A 24,039-nucleotide genomic window follows, 5' to 3' on the forward strand; every position below is an offset into this window, starting at 1 on the left:
ACTTACGGTCTTCAAATAAAAACATATTGGAGGTCCCAGGCCACAGAGAGGTTAGGCTGGCCTCAACCAGAGCCAGGGCTTTTTTGGTTGTGGCCCCGATCTGGTGAAATGCTCTGTCACAAGAGACTAGGGCCCTGCGGGACTTTACATCTTTCCACAGGGCCTGCAAGACAGAGCTGTTCCACCAGGCCTTTGGCCAGGGCACAGTCTGACCCCCTCCTTTGGTAATCTTCACAGAACTTTAGCCTAATGGTTGCCATCAATTTGATTTGAATTAATTTTATAATGAAATGATTTTAGAATGTTGTACTATTGTATTGTGGTTAGCTGCCCTGAGCCCGGCTTCGGCTGGGGAGGGTGGGATATAAATAAAATTTATTATTATTATTATTATTGACAACAATGTGGAGAGGTCTCTAAGAAAATATAAACGGTACAGTCTATCCGACCGCCGCAGGAATCTGCCTCCTCATTCTGCTGCATCTCTATAAACCAGATCTAAGCTCATAAAAGCGAGGTATGTTAAATGCCTTTCTGAGTGCCTGCCCATATCTGAAGAATGCCCTTATCTCTTGAAACTCGAGTAACAAGAAATTCCAAAAAGGTTGGAAGAAAAAGAACGCCTGTTAGCAGCCAGCGTAAGCAGGCAGAAGAGAAGCTTTATATATTTCAGAATATATTTCTTGATTTCATGTTTATTTATTTTTTTTGAAAAAGGAAGACTATGGTTATTCTGTCCAGAGAGGATTTGGGGTTCGGCGCCCCACACCCCGTGCTCAGAGCCAGGCTGTTAATGAAAAGACGGAACAAATAACGGTCTTTGCAGTCCCAATTTCTGCAACGGAGTCTCAGAGAGAAATGGATGGAGCCATCTCAGCCCAAGGTCGAAAGGTGAGAGCCCAGGCAGAGAGCCCAGGCCTCATAACTAAGCAAGAGGGTCTCCGGCAATTTCTGCAATAAGTGCCTTAATGATTAAAGATAACCTTTGTTTTTTTTCCCCGAGCTGACACAGCTGTGACTTGGCGATATCTGGTTTTCATAACTCTCCCCGTCTCCCAGGCAAGAGTTGGCAGAAATAGGGCTCCCAGGAAAGGAAAGGGGTGCGGAGGTGCTCTGGGCAGAAGCCAAGGCTTGATGGATGCAGGAGGGGCGTGAAACACACACAGAGCCCCCCCCCCAAGACAACCAGAAGGGCCCATTCGAAACCTTGACCGGTGGTCTCCCTGGATCAAGGATGAGTTTGCTACCAAACGAGGGAGGAGCTGGAGGTGTCATGAAATATTCCCTGGCAAAGGGGAGGGGTGAGAAGCACTCTGCACATGCTCAGAGGCACCTGCCGCCCCTGCTACCCACATTTTAGAGGCTTCCACCGGCCCAACTCGATCTACCTGCCCCAAATCCAAGAGATTCAGGCTCACGGTAGAGCAGAGATGAAGCAACAATGCAAGGCTGTGTTTTATGGGCGCGGGTGAAAGATCGGTTCGGTGATAGCCAGCAGAGATTTACACACGTTGAAGAGAATTACCCGGTGGCAAAAACCCAGCTGAGAAAGAGGCAGAAGACTCTTGTCCATATTCAAACGGACTCTTTATTTATTCCACGCTCACCCGCCCCCTGGGCATGCACAAAGTGTTTCCCTGCACCACCAGAGCCTCACCTATGAACGCGAAAGAATCAGGGCTTAACGGGAGCCAAGCAACGGCCTTTGGCATCTCGCCGCTGCCGGAGGAGTGAAGCGACCAGCTAGCAGGTGAGGGCAGCCCCTGAGCATACACAGAGTGGCAACTCTGCACCAGAGGACGCCCAAACAGATACCTTTTGGGGACGGGCAACACACACAGAAAGGAGATTCCAGCCAAGGATGGAGAAGCTCATTCATTCTCCCCCAAGTACAAGAGACATGGGTTTATATTAGCAGGGTGCACAATGAGGTCTAGCTGCATGCCATGTGTGTTGGGCCGGCCCAAGACATTTTGGCATCCGGAGCAAAGCGTAAAATGATGTCCCCTTCCTGCCAGGGAAGAAGGAGGATTGAAGATCTACGTCAGGGAGGGGGAATAAAGACCTACACCTGCTGCCTGAGGTGGTTGTCTCACCTTGGCTTATGGGTGGGCTGGACCTCTTGGGGGGGGAGAGAATGTAGGGAAAAAAGCAATGTTGCCAGAGGCCCTTGGCAGCATCCTGTCTTGTAACCCCCAAGTAAGGTAAAGGGACCCCTGACCATTAGGTCCAGTCGTGGCCGACTCTGGGGTTGCGGCGCTCATCTCGCATTGCTGGCCGAGGGAGCCGGCGTACAGCTTCCAGGTCATGTGGCCAGCATGACTAAGCCGCTTCTGGTGAACCAGAGCAGCGCACGGAAACGCCGTTTACCTTCCCGCCGGAGAGGTACCTATTTATCTACTTGCACTGGCGTGCTTTCGAACTGCTAGGTGGGCAGGAGCAGGGACCGAGCCATGGGAGCTCAGCCCGTTGCGGGGATTCGAACCGCCGACCTTCTGATTGGCAAGTCCTGGGCTCTGTGGTTTAACCTGCAGCGCCACCCGCGTCCCCAAGTCCAGGGTGCTTAATCCCACCCCAGCTATCCTCCCGTAGACGCGAGTGCCGGCGAGGGTGCCCCTGAACATGCGCAGAGCGCATCCTCTCTGTTTCACCGCCAAGTGGCTACAGCCAGAAGGTACATATAGGGGGCGGGGCTCCAAGTCCAGGGCTAGACCCTTCCTAGACCTCAGCTGCCACAGGGGGCAGGGAAACCTCAAACAAGTCCATCACGCAAACGTTTCCACCTGACCTGTAAAGGGTGCCAGGCCACAAAGGTGTGGTGTGTGTGTGTGAGAGAGAGAGAGACAGGTGACTACTAGCAGTTGGGCCCCCCCACACCATACAAATAGACTTCTTTATAAATCCACCCCCCCCAAAAAAAAAATCCCATTTGTTGATAAATTGGCCTGCTAAAAATTCCACCAAAGACTTCTTATTTAAAAAAGGATAGCTTTAAATACATCCCCTTCTCTCGGGTTCCACATCCCTAAGCATCATATCTACATCAATTGACAAAGCTCCCTGTGTTTTCTCTCGTTCTAGCTGCTGAAATTCCAAAGTACATAGGTGTGAGTGGGAGGGGGGGGCAAGGGAAATATGCAATTCTGTCCCCCCCCCCAGCTGATCCGCTGCCACCCAGTATTTCTGCATCTTCCTAACATGTCTTGGAAAGGACTGGCTCCCTTTGTGCAAGCGAACCTAATCCCGGTAGGATTGTTTGGGTGGGGGGGTATTGGTGGGGGGGGAGAGGGGACACCCTAGCCATAATCTGTGCCTTGGAGCGGTGGGCCCCCACCGCAAAGAAACCCGCCGATTGAGACAATAGAAGATGCCCACCCCAATCCTTCTCAGCCGATTTAGTATTCCGGATCGGATTCCGTTCCATCGGCTTCAAAGCACGCAGGGAGGGTGGATTTCAAAGTCTAGTGCCCTTAGGGGAAAAATAGAGGCCCCCCCTCTTCAAAAGGAGTGGGGGGGGGGAAAGAAGCTCCCCCGGCTCCTCTACCCCCAACTGTATAGCTGGCAGGAGGGGTGGGATGATCACACACAAACAGAGGTCCCAGCCAAAAACAGCAACACACCCCTATTCATTTCCATTGGGTTTTGCAATTCACATTTCTGGAGAGGCTTCCCCCACCCCCAGAATCTGATATAAAAAGAAAGAAATATAATAACAGCAACATTCTGCTGCCCCCCCCCATTTTTGTGCAGACTAAGAACCCCATCACCTGCTTGTTAACAATCTATCCCGTCTCCTAGCTAGAGGATTAGGAAGCAATTCTTAGCCACCCCTTCCAACACGGCTGAAATACCCTATATGACCCTTTTCAAGGTGTTCAACCCCCCCCACTCCAAACACACACACACACACACACACCTGGCTATTGCAAAATAGCTGGTACCAAAAAGCTCCATGGGAAAATCAGAGAAGTGCCCAGAAATAAGGATATCATATTATTTAAACATAAATAATATGGGGGGGGGGGGAAGGAGCTGCAGAGATTTTTGTGGACTGATATATATATATATTAAAAAGAGTGTCTCCTTTAAACACACACACACACACACACACAAAACCAAGCTAAAGGAAGAACACATAGCCTTCCAAATCTGAAATCGACCGCACAAAGAGGCGAAACTGACCGATCGTAAAACATCCCACGATTGCACTGATGTCTCTCCTTTTTTTTTAAAGTTTCCCCAATTTTGTTCTTCCCTTCCCTCCCAACCGCCACGTACCCCCATGCTCAGAGCACCTACAAAGTTTCCTGACATTAAAATAAATAAATAGATTTTATTTGCTCGAGAGGAGGGGCATTCGAAACGAACACCGGCCCTCGCCGTTTAATAAAAAGCGGCTGCAGATTTATAAAAATGCCTCTTTTTTTTCTTACCTTGGATTCGCCTTGCGTCTCCCACCGAGTCTGGAATCGTTGTCTCTGTGCCTCTCTCTTTTTGCTGCAGTTCTTGCTAAAAACTCTCCAAGGCTCTCTTAAGCCTATTGAAGGGAGGGTGGGGGGGCAAGGACTCCTCCTTCTCAACTCCCCCCCCCTTTTTTTTTACACCTGTCCCTGCCTTGCATTCAGTTCAACTGCCATCGTTGGCTACGAAGGGTCCGAACGACACAATATATATATATACAGTAGCAAGCCGGAGACAGGGAGAAAGACATGGGGGTGGCGCTGGGGGAGAAAAAGAGACCCCCCCCCTGCTCAGAAACTCTACACCAGCTGGGTTACAATGCAGTTCAAAAGGGGTAGCACCTTTTGTGAAAATTCGTCCGGGGGGGGGGCGTTGCTCAGAGGGGCAGCTGCTGGAAAAAAGAGGGGATTTGAAGAAGGGATGCTAGTGTCTCCACCACCTTCTCGTGTCTCTCAGCTGTTGGATTTTTCTGGTCTTCCTTTGGAAAATGAGAGGAGGGGTCGGTGGCAGGCAGGGATAGCTGGAAAGAAGGTTGCAGGTGTGTGCCGTGAATGGGGGGGGGTCTTGCTGTCGATCCTCCGGGCTCCGCTTCTGTTCTTGGCTTCGGGGGGAGACAGAGAGAGCGAAACGCCAGCATTGAGACTGCAAGCTACGGCTGGTGCGGCAATTCCGAACACTAGCTGAGGCCGGCAGGAAAAACAGAGATGGATTCGCTCGGCAAAGGAACCGGATCCCCCCGACGGCAGAAGAATGGCAGATGAAGACGATGGACTCGATGGAGGTGGCTGGTCTCACCTGGAGAATCCGCGACCAGGAAGAAGAGGAATATTGGAAGAAATTTAAAGACTGTTTGAAGAAATATTGTAATGTTAAAGATTTGTAACCACTTGAAAGAATTAATTAGGCCTAGGATTAAATTAGGATTAAATACAGTGGCACCTCAGGTTACATACGCTTCAGGTTACAGACTCTGCCAACCCAGAAATAGTGCTTCAGGTTAAGAACTTTGCTTCAGGATGAGAACAGAAATCAGGCTCCGGCGGCGCAGTAGCAGCAGCAGGAGGCCCCATTAGCTAAAGTGGTGCTTCAGGTTAAGAACAGTTTCAGGTTAAGTACAGACCTCCGGAACGAATTAAGTACTTAACCTGAGGTACCACTGTAAATAAATAAGGAAAAGTACGATAAGAAAAGTTAGGAATTTTGATTATGACCTGAATGTTGTTGTATGGAATAATGATATTGGAAAGTGCTACATTTAATTACAAGGAAACTCAGTTGGAAGAGATTAGAGGAAGTCAAGTAATATCTTTATGAAGTTGGATTTTAATTAATTAACTAAGCCGTATTGTAGGTGGTGGTATATGTGAGGTGTGAAATATTTTATTTCTTTTACTTTCTTTTTTCTTTTATTATTGTTTTTTTTCTTTTTCCGTTATGTTAAAGTTATGTTTTTGTATGAAATTTAATAATCATTATTGCGGGGAAAAGGAACCGGATCCCGTAGCCTCTTCAGCAAGCAGCAGCGCCAGCCAAGGCAGGTCTACTCGGAAGTCGGGGAGGAGGAGGGATTTGGTTCGGTTCAAGAATCTACCCAGTTTGTGCTCTCTGAAACGACCAACGATCTGAAAGCAGAGCTATTCATTGGGTTTATCTCTCCGAATTTTGTAGTGCAACGCTCCCCACCGAACCGTGTGCCTCACTGCCCCCCCCCAAGCAAAAAAAGAGGCATGCACCGGGGTTAAGTGTGCATAGCGAGAACAACACGCACAAAAATGCATTGCATTCAGGGGGTAGTGCTTTGCAAAAGTGTCATGTCGGGGGGGGGACTCCTCTCGCACGGAAACTTCTGGTTTAACAGTGAATTTTGTATTTAATGGAGGTTAAGGGGGGATATGATAGCCATGTTCAAATATATAAAAGGATGTCACAGAGAGGAGGGAGAAAGGTTGTTTTCTGCTGCTCCAGAGAAGCGGACACGGAGCAATGGATCCAAACTACAAGAAAGAAGAATCCACCGAAACATTAGGAAGAACTTCCTGACAGTAAGAGCTGTTCGACAGTGGAATTTGCTGCCAAGGAGTGTGGTGGAGTCTCCTTCTTTGGAGGTCTTTAAGCAGAGGCTTGACCACCATATGTCAGGAGTGCTCTGATGGTGTTTCCTGCTTGGCAGGGGGTTGGACTCGATGGCCCTTGTGGTCTCTTCCAACTCTATGATTCTATGTGGATTCTTATAAAAGATGCAGGGGGAAATGGCTAACAGTAGGACCCATAAAGGGGAGCAAGGAAGTCCAGGAGATTCTTTGGAATCTTGTTTTTACGTTGTACGTTGGATACGTGATTGTAAAACTGTAATTTGGAAAACCAAATTAAAAAATCCTCGCGGAAACCCTGATGGATTTTCTACTGGTGTGGAAATAAACTTAAGTGGGGAATGAGAAATGAAAATGGGCAGATTTACCCAGGCCTGCTCCATTCAGTACAATGGGGTTTCCTCCCAGGTATGTGTGTACAGGGTTGCACCACCAGGAAGGTTTAAGCTCTTTCTATGTGACATCTGGAATGCAGGTGGTGCTGTGGATTAAACCAGAGAGCACAGGACTTGCCGATCAGAAGGTCAGCGGTTCGAATCCCCGCAATGACGGGGTGAGCTCCCATTGCTCGGTCCCTGCTCCTGCCAACCTAGCAATTCGAAAGCACACCAGTGCAAGTAGATAAATAGGTACCACTCCAGCGGGAAGGTAAATGGTGTTTCCGTGTGCTGCTCTGGTTTGCCAGAAGCGGCTTTGTCCTGTTGGCCACATGACCTGGAAGCTGCACGCCGGCTCCCTCGGCCAGTAAAGCGAGATGAGCACCGCAACCCCAGAGTCGGCCACGACTGGACCTAATGGTCAGGGGTCCCTTTACCTTTACCTATGTGACATCCAGTTATTCTCTCTTTCTCTCACATACACAAACAAGCACATGCACTTCCTTCGAAGTAAGCATCATTGAACTCTGTGGCGTTTTCCTTTTGAGGAACGCCCAGGATGGGTGTTTGTCTGAAGAACAAGTGGCGTTGAGCTTGGAGATCTGTGTGCGAATTCTGAACTACAGGATTGTAGTTCTGTTGGAGGCCACAAGAGGCAGGCAGAAAGAGTCAAAGGAGGGCGGTCTCTTTCCCTGCCTCACCCTTTCCCACTTTGCTTTGCACCTGCAAGTGGGGTGCTTCCATGATGGGACACCATGGCAGAAACCAGAGCACACAGAAACGCCGTTTACCTTCCCACCACGGCGGTATCTATTTATCTACTTGCACTGGTGTGCTTTCAAACTGCTAGGTTGGCAGGAGCTAGAACAGAGCAACGGGAGTTCACGCCGTCGCGGGGATTCGAACCACGAACCTTCTGATCGGCAAACCCAAGAGGCTCAGTGGTTTAGACCACAGCGCCACCCACGCCACGGTGTCCCGTTGCGCCAGAAGCAGTTTCGTCCTGCTGGCCACATGACCCAGAAAGCTGTCTGCGGACAAACACCAGCTCCCTTGGCCTGAAAGCGAGATGAGCGCCGCAACCCCACAGGGGTCCTTTACCTTACCAGTATGGTGGGAAAGGACATAGAACCATAGCAGAGCTGGAAGGGACCCCAGAAGTCATCCAGACCAACCCCCTGCAATGCAGGAATTAATACTATCTGGTTTTCATTCTATCGCAGCAGGACGATGAGGTTTAACATTGCCTCCCCACTGCCTGCCGTCATCAGATCAATCAACTAATGAGAAGCAGAATTGATCCTGATCGCAGTACCATGGTAGGCAAAGAGCTTTCAGTACCTCCTCCCAGCCCAGAACTACCATTGGGATTCAGATTGGGGTGTGTGTGGATATGTTCTTGCTTCTAGGTATGTGTTCCCTGTTGTGTATGTCATGTGTCCTTGTGTATTGTGTTGTGCATGAGAGGTGTGCCTGGGGCGCCCTCTGGTGTGAGCAAGGAGCTGTGTGTGAATACTCTGTTGTGTGTTGGTTTTTATTTACCCGACAAGATTTATACACCGCTTGGTGGCAAGAGGGACCTCCACGTGGTTTGCAGAAATTACGAGGGTTAAAATGCCCTGCGGGTGTCAAAATTAAAAACGGGTATTAAAAAATATATATATGTCAAAATATAATTATAATAAAGAGTTAAGCTATAAATAGATTAAGACACATGCCTGGATAGGCTCGCCTGAAAATGAATATTTTTAGCGCCAGGCTAGAGTCAAGGTACGTGGGTGGCGCTGTGGGTTAAACCACAGAGCCTAGGACTTGCTGATCAGAAGGTTGGCGGTTCAAATCCCTGCAATGACGGGGTGAGCTCCCGTTACTCGGTCCCTGCTCCTGCCCACCTAGCAGTTCGAAAGCACATCAAAGTGCAAGTAGATAAATAGGTACCGCTCCGGCGGGAAGGTAAACGGCGTTTCCGTGCACTGCTCTGGTTCGCCAGAAGTGGCTTAGTCCTGCTGGCCACATGACCCGGAAGCTGTACGCCGGCTCCCTTGGCCAGTAAAGCGAGATGAGCGCCGAAACTCCAGGACCTAATGGTCAGGGGTCCCTTTACCTTTACCTTAGGGTCAAGAGGCAGGGAGTTCCAAAGGGCAATTGCTGCAACAGGGAAAGACCATGCAAATGAAGAAGGAATATTATTTGGCACCTGTAACAGTGCCAATTGCGAAGTAGCCCCCCCCTCTTGTGCACCCCTATTATTATTTTTATATATAATTTTTTATATATATATCATTTTCAACAGTAATTAAACATACGTTTACATCTTATACATTTTTTTTTTTTTTACTTCCATCAATCCCTTCTGAAAATTTTCCAATGTAATCACTTTGGAGTTGTTGTTGTTTAGTTGTTTAGTCGTGTCCGACTCTTCGTGACCCCCTGGACCAGAGCACGCCAGGCACTCCTGTCTTCCACCGCCTCCCACAGTTTGGTCAGACTCATGCTGGTAGCTTCGAGAACACTGTCCCACCATCTCGTCCTCTGTCGTCCCCTTCTCCTTGTGCCCTCCATCTTTCCCAACATCAGGGTCTTTTCCAGGGAGTCTTCTCTTCTCATGAGGTGGCCAAAGTCTTGGAGCCTCAGCTTCAGGATCTGTCCTTCCAGTGAGCACTCAGGGCTGATTTCCTTCAGAATGGAGAGGTTGGATCTTCTTGCAGTCCATGGGACTCTCAAGAGTCTCCTCCAGCACCATAAGTCAAAAGCATCCATTCTTCGGCCATCAGCCTTCTTTCTGGTCCAGCTCTCACTTCCATACATCACTACTGGGAAAACCATAGCTTTAACTATACGGACCTTTGTCGGCAAGGTGGTGTCTCTGCTTTTTAAGATGCTGTCCAGGATTGTCATGGCACCACTACCTTGCTCAAAATTTCCTCTCCATCCCAACATTGCCTGTCATGGAAGCAGAGACTGTATAATGAGTCGTCGCGCTCAGGGATCTGAGCCCAGAGAAGAACCAGCAGTCTCAGAACTTTAAAAGCCACGCTGCAGAAAATTAATGTTTTACATTATCTGTTTCAAAAGTGACCTTTCATTTTTTTTGGGGGGGGGATTCCTCTCCCACAACTACCTTGAGTCTTGCCTAACTCTTCCAACGCTTGCAGGAGAAGTCCTTTTTAAAAGGGGGGGGGGTGCAGATTGGGAAATATCTTCCTGGGGGGGGGGATGGTTTTCTTTCCGCCCAAACAAAAGCAGGGCCATTCTTTGATTGACCCCAGATCTATTTTTCCTTTGCTTGATTTTCCACACCTGTGAAATTCCTCTACCTTAATTTTCCAATAATAATATTTTTTTAATTTATACCCCACCCTTCCCAGGTCAGAAAACCAGGCTCAGGGTGGCTAACAATTGTAAAAGCAGCATAAAATACAGTATAAAAACATGCATAACAATAAAATTCAAAGTTCAGAAATCAATTTAGGGGGAACCCATCTAATAAACATTAGATGATCACCAGGGCTAGCTGGCTGAATTAGTCCTACTTGGGCCAGCGAGGAGGCCAGGGGAGAATTAGCTGTGGGATCCCAGAGCGGGTAATCTTCATAAAAGGGGAGGGGAGGGAAGGAAGGGGAATAAAAGATCAGGCTAAGTTCAAATTGAAAGCCGGGCGGAATAGCTCTGTTTTACAGGCCCTGCGGAAGGAAGTTAAATCCTGCAGGGCCCTGGTCTCATGGGACAGAGCATTCCACCAGGTCGGAGCCACCACTAAGAAGGCCCTGGCCCTGGTGGAGGATAGTCTGACTTCCTTAGGGCCCGGGACCTCTAAACTATGGTTATTCATGGACCTTAAGGCCCTCTGTGGGGCAGGCCAGGAGAGACGGTCCCGAAAATACGAGGGCCCTAAGCCACAAAGGGCTTTAAAGGTCAAGACCAGCACCTTGAACCTGACCCTATACTCCACCGGGCGCCAGTGCAACAGGTAAAGCACTGGGTGAATATGCTCCCATGGCAGAGACCCTATGAGGAGCCTCGCTGCAGCATTCTGCACCCGCTGGAGTTTATGGGACAGTTTCAAGGGCAGCCCCAGGTAGAGCGAATTACACAGTGATTTTCTACAAGGGAAAATCACCACAGGGAGGGTGTTTAAACCCCCTCCCAACCTTTGGCAGTGTGAAGTCACCCCATTTCCTGGGGATGAGGGATGCTGGTGAAATTTGATTCGATTTGCAAGCCCACTTAATTCTCCACTCCCCAAACAGTATATCAAATTTGAAATTTGTGCTTCTATGAATGTTGAGAGACAGTTCTCCAAAGAATGCTTATAAACGTGGACGTTTTAGGGGGAAATAAATACACTGGTTAAAACGACAAACAAAAATCATTATATCAGGGGAAATTGCTTGCAAAAAATAAATGTGTGCATTAGCCAAAAGAATATACACAAATGTGTCTGCAGTGAGAAATTCACACTGAAGTGCTGATAAATTTTCATGAGGGTTAAAAAAGAAAATAAAATAAAAATTCTACAGAAATGGGGAGAAATGAATTTAAGATTCCTAAGTTGACAGTTCCAGATCCAGATCTGAATTTTGCAATGCCCTAAATAATTTCCACTGCTAACGAATCTTCAGGATGGAGGCAAACCTCAGATTTTACTGCAGGCAGAAGCAATTGAAGTTAAAATGAAGGGTGATGTTGTGTTGGAGAAAAATAAGAATAAAGAAAGCTAAAGGAAAGTCTTCACAGTTCTTTGTTTTTTTAAAGATATTTATTAAAGTTTTCAATATATTACAAAAATTAGAAAAAAAATAAAAAGAGTAAAAAAAAGAAGAAAATACAAAATAAAAACAGTTAAAAACAAATCAGTCTTTCCATTTCATATCTTTCATTTACTTGTTTCCCCGACCTCCCCACACCTCCCCTTCTTGCATTCCACTTCAATTGGTTAATTCAGCAAATCCTTTCCCTCTTTAATTTTATCTTAATCTTTTGTCTTAACATATTATAGCTTTAAATTATCACCTGTTAACAATCCATCTTTACATATTCCTTAACATTGCTGCTAAAAAAATCCCACTTAACTTCAATCCAGCATCATTCTAACATTCATTAATTTTACAGTGTTTCTGTAAGTAGTCTTTAAATTTCTTCCAATCTTCTTCCACTGACCCTTCTACCTGGTCTCGGATTCTGCCGGTCATTTCCGCCAATTCCATATAGTCCATCACCTTCATCTGCCATTCTTCCAGAGTGGGTAATTCTTGTGTCTTCCAATACTTCGCGATGAGTATTCTTGCTGCCGTTGTAGCATACATAAAGAAAGTTCAACCACTCAGGGAAAACTTGCAGTTTTCATACTTTATTAGGGAAACAATGTTCATTCTGGGGCTCGGGGCGGGGGGAGATTTTAAATAAATATATTTAATTTTTTACCCCACCCTTTCCTACCACACAAGGTCTGTGAAAGCTTGAAGATGGCAAAGATGTATAGAAGTGCTTCAAATATTTTGTGGATATGTAAGGAGAAGGGAGGTGTGTTCTACCACATGTGGATGTACGCGATAACAAAAGCATTCTGGGAAATGATTTATAATGAGGTGAAAAAAAGTGTTTAAAATAACGTTTGTGGGGTGTCAGGGAACTGCCGTCGGAGCTGGAGGCGGAGAGAAGGCTCCAGAGGGATGCCGGAGAGAGGGTCCCAGTAGGGAGAGAGGTAGCCCATCCGCTGGGGAAGGAAATCAGCGTAACACCAGTGGAGAAGGGGGACAGATGGGGGAATCGGAGAGGAGGCTCTAGGACTCCTTGCCGGAGACCAGCGGAGAGAGTACGGGTACTCCGCTGCCCACACCCTCCCTGCGCAGAAGACTTCCGCGCAGGGAGACTAGGAGGAGACTGGGCGTCAAACAGCTTTTATGCTGGAAGAGGTTCAAGAAACGCCCACTGACGGATTCTGCCAGCGACTGAGGCAGCCACGAAGCTTGAGGCTGTCCAGACAGAAAGGGTTCAACCAGGTAACCTAGCCAGGAGTGGCGGCAACTTACGCACGAGCAACCCCTAGAACCATTACATGGGGAAAAACAGAAGCTTTTTTACTTGGAGTTTTAGATGCAGAGATACCAAAGGAGCAGAAAATACTATTTATGTATTCAACGACAGCAGAGCAGATTCTTCTGGCCCTGAGATGGAAAGAAGATGAAAGTCCCAACCAGAGAAGAATGGTTGATGAAGATGATGGAAATGGTGAAAATGACCAGGAAAATCAGAAACCAGGAAGATAGAAACTTTAATAAGGAATGGGGGGGGGGGGATTACAATCTACTAAGAGAACACTGTAAACAACTAAAAACTTTCGCAGGATTTGAGTGACGCTTGTAATGTATTAAAAGCTAAGGTAAAAATGATCTGTTTTAAGGAAAATAGAGAAATTGTATGATGCAGCAGAAACAGGTTGATAATGGAAAGGAAGTCTAAGGATTCACGGAATCCTAAATATTGGTGATTATGATTAATGTTTGAATTCAAATGTAGAGTGTAAAGGTATAAAGGGACCTCTGACCATTAGGTCCAGTCATAACCGACTCTGGGGTTGCGGCACTCATCTCGCTTTACTGGCCGAGGGAGCCGGCGTACAGCTTCCGGGTCATGTGGCCAGCAGGACTAAGCCACTTCTGGTGAACCAGAGCAGCGCACGGAAACACCGTTTACCTTCCCGCCGGAGCAGTACCTATTTATCTACTTGCACTTTGACGTGCTTTCGAACTGCTAGGTTGGCAGGAGCAGGGACTGAGCAACGGGAGCTCACCCCGTCATTGCGGGGATTTGAACCGCCGACCTTCTGATCGGCAAGTCCTAGGCTCTGTGGTTTAACCCACAGCGCCACCCACGTCCCTTTTAATGTAGAGTGTAGAATTGAATAAAAATGATTTTTTAAAAGTGAAAGCTTGAAGATGAACCAATTCTCAGGTTCCTCTGTTCCATCATGGAATCATCTTTAGGATTCCTCTGCCCATGAGGTAGGGAGGATGGAAATTAAATTAATTTAAATAAGAGGGCAGGGAAAGGAGAGGAGGTGGCCTCAGCAGCCCTCTGGGTTGCGGCAGTCTTTGGAAGGCTTCCACCGGCGGCTCGGAAATCTGTTGGTCCTCCTCTCCCGCAGATTGATCGCCGTGTTTACAATTAAAGATGGCATCGGTGGGAACTGGCAGCCGTTACGCGGCCATTGTTATTTACGAGCGCAACATAAAGAGAGATGGGAGTGGGAATTACGTTTCGAGGTGATAACAAGCCGCGTGCATCAGCTGAAATGTGCTCCTGAACCTGCCACCCGCTGCCTCCTTTGCAGCACCTGATTTCTCAGGTAAAAAGCGCTCAGGGGCCAGCAACCGATCACCTATCAGTTAATGCTACTCTCGGCAGCATCCACAGAAAGATAATGTCCAGGGAAAGAATAGAAGCACTCTGTTCTGCCTTGGTTGGACCACACCTGGAATACTGTCTCCAGTTCTGGGCACCACAATTTAAGAAGGATGTTGACAAGCTGGAAGGTGTTCAGAGGAGGGCGACCAAGATGATCAAGGGTCTGGAAACGAAGCCTGATGAGGAACAGTCGAAGGAGTTGGGTTTGTTTAGTCTGGAAAAGAGGAGACCGAGAGGAGAATCATAGAATCATAGAGTTGGAATAGACCCCAAGGGCCATCGAGTCCAACCCCCTGCCAAGCAGGAAATACCTTCAGAGCACTCCTGACATATGGTTGTCAAGCCTCTGCTTAAAGACCTCCAAAGAAGGAGACTCCACCACACTCCTTGGCAGCAAATTCCACTGTCGAACGGCTCTTACTGTCAGGAAGTTCTTCCTAATGTTTAGGTGGAATCTTCTTTCTTGTAGTTTGGATCCATTGCTCCGTGTCCGCTTCCCTGGAGCAGCAGAAAACAACCTTTCTCCCTCCTCTATATGACATCCTTTTATATATTTGAACATGGCTATCATATCACCCCTTAACCTCCTCTTCTCTAGGCTAAACATGCCCAGCTCCCTTAGCCCTTCCTCATAAGGCATCGTTTCCAGGCCTTTGACCATTTTGGTTGCCCTCCTCTGGACACGTTCCAGTTTGTCAGTGTCCTTCTTGAACTGTGGTGCCCAGAACTGGACACAGTACTCCAGGTGAGGTCTGACCAGAGCAGAAGACAGTGGCACTATTACTTCCCTTGATCTAGATGCTATACTAGGCATCGTTTCCAGGCCTTTGACCATTTTGGTTGCCCTCCTCTGGACACGTTGATAGCCATCTCCAAATATCTTAAGGGCTGTTCTTTTGCCTTGGTCAAGCCACACCTGGAATACTGTGTCCAATTCTGGGCACCACAATTTAAGAAGGATGTTGACAAGCTGGAAGGTGACCAAGAACAGGCCCTCTTGGTGGTGACTCCCTGCTTGTGGAATGTTCTCCCCAGGAAAATGTGCCAGGCACCATCTTTGTCTGCCTTTAGGCACCAGGCAAAAAATATTCTCCTTCACCCAGAGTTAGGTGTTTTCATCGGGAGGTTAGTGAGATATAAAGTGGCCTTTGTACGGTGCTCATCTGTTAAGTGTAGGATTTGTTCCCCTAAAATAAATTGTAGGACGTGTGCTTTAGACACTACGCTTTGCTGATTTTCATGTCCTTGTTATCTTATTTTTACTGTGTGAGGCCCCTGAATGCAAATCATCATCTCTTCAGTGCTAATGCCAAACCCTGGGCTCCAATTTCTTGAACGTTTTCATCCCCTCTGAAAACTCCGAAGGGATTTCCCCCCACCCCCTTGCAAACAAGCGGCATATAGATTTTATAAAATAAATTCATATTCTGTTGTTTGAGAAGTGCATTGCAAAATTCCGAGAAGATTTCAAATGAGAGTTGTTTCCTGGACATTAACACCAGGGCTTTCTTCCTGCAGAAATGCAGGGGAAATAGCACTGATTAAAACCGTGTATTTATTTGGAAAGTGCCAATTGTGCTGAGTTTGGTTCGAAACTCAACGTCCACAATCCCCATCTCAAATCACAACAAGTGAGTGGAATTTCGCTGCCATCTCAAACTCAAACTGAGCTTCGGTGGCTCATATCTCATGCCACAACCCGATACCTGTTTTCCTGAGAGTAAGCCCCGTTGAACACAGCAGGACCTACTTCAGAGTAGACATGTATTCCGGATCACGCTGTTCCTTTCTGTTCCTGCTCTACGTTTTTCCAGGCGATTCTTTTTTTTTAAAGGGGGGAAAAAATATCCCACCTTTTAAATGGCTTTTGGTTTTGACGCAAAGCAACCTTGCCTTTTTGATTCCCTCAAAGGAAAATAGGCTGCGCTACAAAAGAGCCCGTGCTGTGGTTGCGGGAAACAAAGGGGAAGGAGATACTTGGAACTAGAAAACGGGTCTGTGCGCAGAGAGCCGTTTCCTCCGGCAGATTCACTCCACCGGGTCGCATGCAAGCAGAGCCCATCGCGGGAGGCAAAAATCAGCCCCTCCGTGACACCGCTTTCCTTGTGACTTGGTTCCAGGCTAACTGCCACTTAGGAGCTGGTTCCAAAAAGGCTGGTGGGTCAAGGAATCATCACGCACAGTGCCGGATTTAGGAATAATAATAATAATAATAATAATAATAATAATAATAATAATAGTTTATTTATACCCCGCCCATCTGGCTGGGCTTCCCCAGCCACTCTGGGTGGCTTCCGCTTCATCTCGCTTTCAGGCCGAGGGAGCTGGCATTTGTATGCAAACAGCTTTCCAGGTCATGTGGCCAGCAGGACTAAATCGCTTCTGGTGCAATGGGACACTGTGACGGAAACCAGAGCACACGGAAACACAGTTTACCTTCCCGCTGGAGCGGTACCTATTTATCTACTTGTGCTGGCGTGCTTTCGAAGTGCTAGGTTGGCAGGAGCTGGGACCGAGCAATGGGAGCTCACCCCGTTGCAGAGATTCGAACTGCTGACCTTCCAATTGGCAAGCCCAAGAGGCTCAGTGGTTTTAGACCACAGCGCCACCTGTGTCCTACCATACCCTCCAAGACTTTGTCGATGAAAACAGGGATGTCCTAAGGAAAAGAGGGACATTCTGGGATCAGATCAGAAACCGGGGCTGCTTCTGTAAACTGGGGGCTGTCCCTGGAAAATAGGGGCACTTGGAGGGTCTGCCGTACACAGGAAGCCCACCCACAGAATGAAAGAGGTGCTGCACAAATCTAGCCCCCCTGTGCTAGGCTCGGGGGTTAACCTGAGCAACGCAGTCCAGGTCTGGTCCAGAATCCAAGGAGGCCGCAAGGAGTCAGTCCGACAGGGCCAAGTCAAGACACGAGGCAGGAACAGTGGCGTAGCGTGGGTTGTCAGCACCCAGGGCAAGGCAAGTAATTTGCGCCCCCTAACCCGTGGATTTGCGCCCCCTAACCCTAACCCCCAGATGTTGTGCCCGGTGCGGCCGGGCCCCCCTGCACCCCCCACGCTACGCCACTGGGCAGGAAACCAGGCAAGGTCAGGCACAGGGTCTCAGTCAGGTTCTAGCAAACAGCAATATTGCCCCCGCAACCTGGGGTGGGGTCTGACAGCCTTTTATCTTTGCCGGGGTAACGGCCAGTCCTGATCCCCCAGCGACTCACCTCCCTGTCTTGCATGAAGGTGAGCACTCCTCCTGCGAGTACTCGGGTCTCTCCTTCTCTCATAGCTTAGTCTCTGCAGCTCGGGAGACATTGGTGGGTTACTAGACCCAGAGGATGGGACGCAGGTGGCGCTGTGGGTTAAAGCCTCAGCGCCTAGGGCTTGCCGATCGAAAGGTCGGCAGTTCGAATCCCCGCGGCGGGGTGCGCTCCCGTCGTTTGGTCCCAGCGCCTGCCAACCTAGCAGTTCGAAAGCACCCCTGGGTGCAAGTAGATAAATAGGGACCGCTTACCAGCGGGAAGGTAAACGGCGTTCCGTGTGCTGCGCTGGCTCGCCAGAGCAGCGATGTCACGCTGGCCACGTGACCCGGAAGTGTCTTCGGACAGCGCTGGCCCCCGGCCTCTTGAGTGAGATGGGCGCACAACCCTAGAGTCTGTCAAGACTGGCCCGTATGGGCAGGGGTACCTTTACCTTTACCTTTAGACCCAAAGGCCGCCTCAGCCTCCCCTGACCCAACCGGTAGTGGAGCAGCTATAAGCGATGGCCCAGCTGGAGGCAATGAGGTCATCCCCGCATCTGGAGCCAGGGCAGGCTCAGGCCCCAGACTCAGCCCAGCTGGTTTTGTTGCAGGGGAACCTGTGCAGACTGGGACTCTTCAGGATCAGGACTTGGTCCAGATGCCACCTGAGGCAAAGGATCCGGTGCGGACTGAGACTCCTCTGGTTCTGAGCCGCAGCCCGAGTCCCAGGCCATCACACCCCCATCCTCTGGTCTCCCCCACAAGCCCTCCCCATCCTCTCTCCCGTCCTCCCCGCTTTGTCGCCGTCATTCTCTCCACCCCCAGGCTCTCTTCATTTCTCTGCCACCTCTCACTAGCTATCACCACGGAATCCTTCTGATGGCTGGGCCCATTGTTTTCCGCCCGACTCTTGAGACATCAGCCGCTTGGTCCCATTTCGTTGCCACCAGGCTCTCCGGTCGCAATTGTCACTTAAGTGGTTCATGCAATTAAAGCTTTGGCTTGGGGGTGGGGTGGGGGGGCTTGCAGAGGTATTCGTGTCCCACTTCCTTCGAGCTGCTCGCCCACCGAAGCATCGGTCCTGGCAGTTTCTCATGCGAGGGGAAATGTGTAAGATGAGGAGGTTCTGACGAAACAGCCACAAGGGGGGCTGAGATTGTGGGTACAACTGCCTTGTGCCCAGTTAGGGTTGGTTCATGGGGGCAGATGGGGGGCATTTGGGCAGCTGGGGTAAGCTGCCTAACGGTGCCCCCACCCCAGACGAGGGAGAGGTAAAGGTAAAGGTACCCCTGCCCGTACGGGCCAGTCTTGACAGACTCTAGGGTTGTGCGCCCATCTCACTCAAAGAGGCCGGGGGCCAGCGCTGTCCGGTGACACTTCCGGGTCACGTGGCCAGTGTGACATTGCTGCTCTGGCGAGCCAGAGCCGCACACGGAAACGCCGTTTACCTTCCCGCTAGTAAGCGGTCCCTATTTATCTACTTGCACCTGGGAGTGCTTTCGAACTGCTAGGTTGGTAGGCGCTGGGACCGAACAACGGGAGTGCACCCCGCCGCAGGGATTCGAACCGCCGACCTTTCGATTGGCAAGCCCTAGGCGCTGAGGCTTTTACCCACAGCGCCACCCGCGTCCCTAGACAAGGGAGAAGGCGGGAGCAAATATCTGCTTCAGGAACAAAGGTAGGAAGGAATCGAGTCAACCTTACCTGGCGTTTGAAGTGGGAATCGAAGGCCGGCACTGGGGGGGGGGGGAGCGGCCTGCTCTGAATCTCACCCGATGAGTGCAGCCATTTTCTCCTTGGGGGTGCTATCAAAATAGACTTTGACCCTCCCTCTCACCACCCCTATAATTTTTATTAACTTTTCTGTTTTGCATTTTAGAATATCCATTTAAACAACCTTAAAATGTAAATGACTTCCTTTCTTCTCCTTTCATGGTTCATTTTGCACAACATAAAAGGTTGTGCACAACATAAAAGGTTGTGCACAACATAAAAGGTAAAGGGACCCCTGACCAATAGGTCCAGTTGTGACCGACTCTGGGGTTGCGGTGCTCATCTCGCTTTACTGGCTGAAGGAGCTTCTGGCGAACCAGAGCAGCACACGGAAATGCCGTTTACCTTCCCGCTGGAGCGGTACCTATTTATCTACTTGCACTTTGACGTGCTTTCAAACTGCTAGGTGGGCAGGAGCAGGGACCAAGCAACAGGAGCTCACCCCGCCGCGGGGATTCGAACCGCTGACCTTCTGATCGGCAAGCCCTAGGCTCTGTGGTTTAGACCACAGCGCCACCTGCGTCCCTATTTGCACAACATAAATCCCTGCATATTTCATATAAACTAAACCATTCAGTCTTCCATTATTACATCCACCAAAACCTATTCACACTGTTGAATTTATCTTAATTCTGCCCACGTTTTCAAATACAGACAATTCCACCACCCCCATACATTCAACAAACATTTTCCAGTCTTCTTTAAACCTTTCTTCTTGTTCTCTTATTCTATATGTTAGGTCTGCAAGCTGCACATATTCCATCAGTTTAAGTTCAGAAGCCATGCTGGCCACATGACCAGGAAAAACTGTCTGTGGACAAACGCCGGCTCCCTTGGCCATTAAAACGAGATGAGTGCCACAACCCTAGAGTTGTTCGCAACTGGACCTAACTGCCAGGGGTCCTTTACCTTTTTAATAAGTCAAAACCCCACCGCCCTCTGCCATTGGCTGTGCAGCTGTGATGTCATGGAATGTTCACCAGGAGAATGGGGAAAATGTGTCTCCGCCCCCCTGCTCTCTGGTTACACATTTGTCTCAGCCACAGCAGTCTCCATGGCATCCGAGAGTAAAGGAAACGTCGCTGCTGTATCTGAGCAAATCCTCGAGGGAGGAAAGGGTTTTGAGAGAACAGCTCTGAGGCTGATCCAATTAAAGGCAGCCTGATAGGAGACAGCAGGCCTCTCTCTCTCTCTCTCTCTCTCTCTCTCTCTCTCCTCCCCTCCCACCCCTTAGCGGCAGCCAAGAATCCAAAGGTGCTCAAGCCATGAAACTTCATCTCCAAGCCCATATTTCATGACGAGAAGGGGAAGGAATAGCAAGGTGGTCCCCTCCCTCTGTTCTAATTCCAGGTCCAGAAGCTGACTGGACAGGTGGCTAAAAGGTAAAGGGACCCCTGACCATTAGGTCCAGTTGTGGACTACTCTGGGGTTGCGGCGCTCATCTCGCTTTATTGGCCGAGGGAGCCGGCGTACAGCTTCCGGGTCATGTGGCCAGCATGACTAAGCCACTTCTGGCGAACCAGAGCAGTGCACGGAAACGCCGTTTACCTTCCTGCCGGAGTGGTACCTATTTATCTACTTGCACTTTGACGTGCTTTTGAACTGCTAGGTTGGCAGGAGCAGGGACCGAGCAACGGGAGCTCACCCCGTCGCGGGGATTCGAACCACCGACCTTCTGATTGGCAAGTCCTAGGCTCTGTGGTTTAACCCACAGCGCCACCCACGTCCCTTGACTCTAGCCTGGCGCTAAAAATATTCTTTTTCAGGCGAACCTATCCAGGCACATGTCTTAATCTATTTATAGCTTAACTCTTTATTATAATTATATTTTGACATATATATTATATTTTAATACCCGTTTTTAACTTTGACACCCGCAGGGCAACGGGAGCTCACCCCGTCGTGGGGATTGAAAGCACGTCAAAGTGCAAGTAGATAAATAGGTACCACTCCAGCGGGAAGGTAAACAGCATTTCTGTGCGCTGCTCTGGTTCGCCAGAAGCGGCTTAGTCATGCTGGCCACATGACCTGGAAGCTGTACGCCGGCTCCCTCGGCCAATAAAGCGAGATGAGTGCCGCAAGCCCAGAGTCGTCCACGACTGGACCTAATGGTCAGGGGTCCCTTTACCTTTACCTTTTTATGGTTTTGCAAATTGTGTTGTAGCCAACTGAGCTACGCAGAGTAGGCCGACTGGCATGACCGGGCCTAAATGCGATGCATCTGTGGGTCTACACTGAGTCTGTGTCAGAGGAAGGCAACCAAGAGGATTATAGAATCATAGAGTTGGGGGCATAGGGGCCAACTCCTAGGGGCTGAAGCTTGCACCACCAAGGGCCACGTTGGCCAGTGATGTTCCCCCACCCCACCCCCTGCATGGATAGGCAGGAGGCACAGAACGGCCCCGCTTGGTTCCAGTGGCGGGGCCCCACTCCGGTGGCATCAGCAGTTTGCCCGCCCCGGGTACAGTGGTGTAGCGTGGGTTGTCAGCACCCGGGGCAAGGCAAGTAATTTGCGCCCCCCCCCACTGCACTGTCCCTCCCCCAGATAGTCCCTCGCTCTCTCCCCACACCGCACCGCACACCTGGCACCCTCCCCTCCACAGTGGGCGGCGACCCGGTGGCTCGGATCGGATTCGCACAGCCTGCACTGCAGTGAGAGAGAGTGAGTGAGCCAGGTAGGGGCAGAGAGCTGCGAGTGCGAGCGCCCCCCCCCCAGATGTTGCGCCTGGTGCGGCAGGCCCCCCCTGCACCCCCCACGCTACGCCACTGCCCGGGTACCAGCAATCCACGCTATACCACTGCGTGCTCCTTCCCCTCATTAAATTTGCTTCACATTCTCCTTGAGTGCTTTTGCCTAGCTGGCCTATGTCCTTGAACTCTGACAAAGCCTCTTCCTGCATGGAGGTCATGTGCCAGGACATTTGCATTAAGGATTTTTGTTACTGCTGCAAGTGAGGAGCTCAGCTGACACCCTGCATGCTTCCAAAGGCTCTGCTGTGTTTTAATCTGCCTTTATAAAGCTGTGGGTTTTTATGGCCGTGTTGCTTTATTGTATTGTATAACTCAGTCTGGGATCATAGACGAAGGGCGAGCAGCGAACGATCTTATAAAAGAAAGAAATGATTTGCTGAAAACATTTTACGCCGCACCCGTCTGGTGGGAAAAGCACAACTCTGGTGGTTTGTGGGGCAGGGGGCAGAGCGGGGGTAGAAGGGAGCCTAGCCCAACCCAAAGGGATAATTTCGGAGCGATGGTTATAAAACAATCAAGAGAAGCAGCAATTTGAAGCAAGCATTACAACTTCAGCAGCCACATTCGACAGAAGGCTGCCGGAATATAAAACACTCGTCCGTAACTGGAGAAAGACAGCCATGTTTCATGGGGCTGACATCGAGACGCAGACACACACCCCCCCTCCGCTCTTGCCCCACTGAAAGGCATTTCCACAGTAAGTGGGGCACAGAGACAGCTAGGAGGGACAGCGGATCTAGGCCCCGAGGGGCGCAACCCACACCACCTCCTTCATCATCATCATCATCATCATTTATTATTTGTACCCCGCCCATCTGGCTGGGTTTCCCCAGCTACTCTGGGCAGCTTCCAACAAAGATTAAAATGTCTCACATTAAAAACTTCCCTGAACACCGGTCTTGAAAGACCTACATTGCCTCCCATTATGTTTCCAAGCACAATTCAAAGTTTTGGTGTTGACCTTTAGAGAGCCAGTGTGGTATAGTGGTTAAGAGCGGTAGTCACGTAATCTGCGTAACCGGGTTCGCGTCTCCGCTCCTCCACATGCAGCTGCTGGGTGACCTTGGGCCAGTCACAGTCTCTCAGCCCCACTCACCTCACAGAGTGTTTGTTGTGGGGGAGGAAGGGAAAGGAGAATGTTAGCCGCTTTGAGACTCCTTAAAGGGAGTGAAAGGCGGGATATCAAATCCAAACTCTTCTTCTTCTTCTTCTACCTTTAAAGCCCTAAACGGCCTTGGCCCAGTAGACCTGAAGGAGCGTCTCCACCCCCATCGTTCAGCCCGGACACGGAGATCCAGCACCAGGGGTCTTCTGGCAGTTCCCTCATTGCGAAAAGCAAAGCAACAGGGAACCAGGCAGAGGGCCTTCTCGGTAGTGGCGCCCACCCTGTGGAACACTCTCCCATCAGATGTCAAGGAAATAAACAACTATCTGACTTTTAGAAGACGTCTGAAGGGAGCCCTGTTCAGGGAAGTTTTTAATGTTTGATGTTTTATTGCTTTTTTTCTGTTGGAAGCTGCCCAGAGTGGCTGGGGAGGTCTGGCCAGATGGGTGGGGTATAAGCAATAAATTATTATTATTATTATTATTATTATTATTATTATTATCAGAAAATCAGTGCTCACTGGAAGGACAGATCCTGAAGCTGAGGCTCCAAGACTTTGGCCACTTCATGAGAAGAAAAGACTCCCTGGAAAGGCCCTGATATTGGGAAAGATGGAGGGCACAAGGAGAAGGGGATGACAAGAAGACGAGATGGTTGGACAGTGTTCTTGAAGCTACTAACATGAGTTTGACCAAACTGCAGGAGGCAGTGGAAGACAGGAGTGCCTGGCATGCTCTGGTCCAGGGGGTCACAAAGAGTCGGACACGACTAAACGACTCAACAACAACATATTATTATTATTATTATACAGTCATACCTTGAGTTGAATGTGCTTCAGGGT

General features: G+C 49.4%; 1 protein-coding gene and 1 long non-coding RNA gene across 2 annotated transcripts in view; one reads left to right on the forward strand and one right to left on the reverse strand.

The window, feature by feature from the left end:
• Positions 1–5,110, reverse strand: part of SEMA6B (semaphorin 6B) — a 173,210-nt gene extending 168,100 nt beyond the window's left edge. Inside the window, exon 1 of the mRNA XM_083421459.1 lies at positions 4,434–5,110. The gene's annotated coding sequence lies outside the window, so the exon portion shown is untranslated. The remainder of the gene's footprint in view (positions 1–4,433) is intronic.
• The window catches only part of LOC310668647, a 273,140-nt gene that overhangs the window by 170,502 nt on the left and 78,599 nt on the right, over positions 1–24,039 (forward strand). The gene's annotated exons all lie outside the window — the stretch shown is intronic.

Source organism: Podarcis tiliguerta (genome assembly GCF_965153285.1).
Source record: "Podarcis tiliguerta genome assembly, chromosome: 18".
Lineage (NCBI taxonomy): Eukaryota > Metazoa > Chordata > Lepidosauria > Squamata > Lacertidae > Podarcis > Podarcis tiliguerta.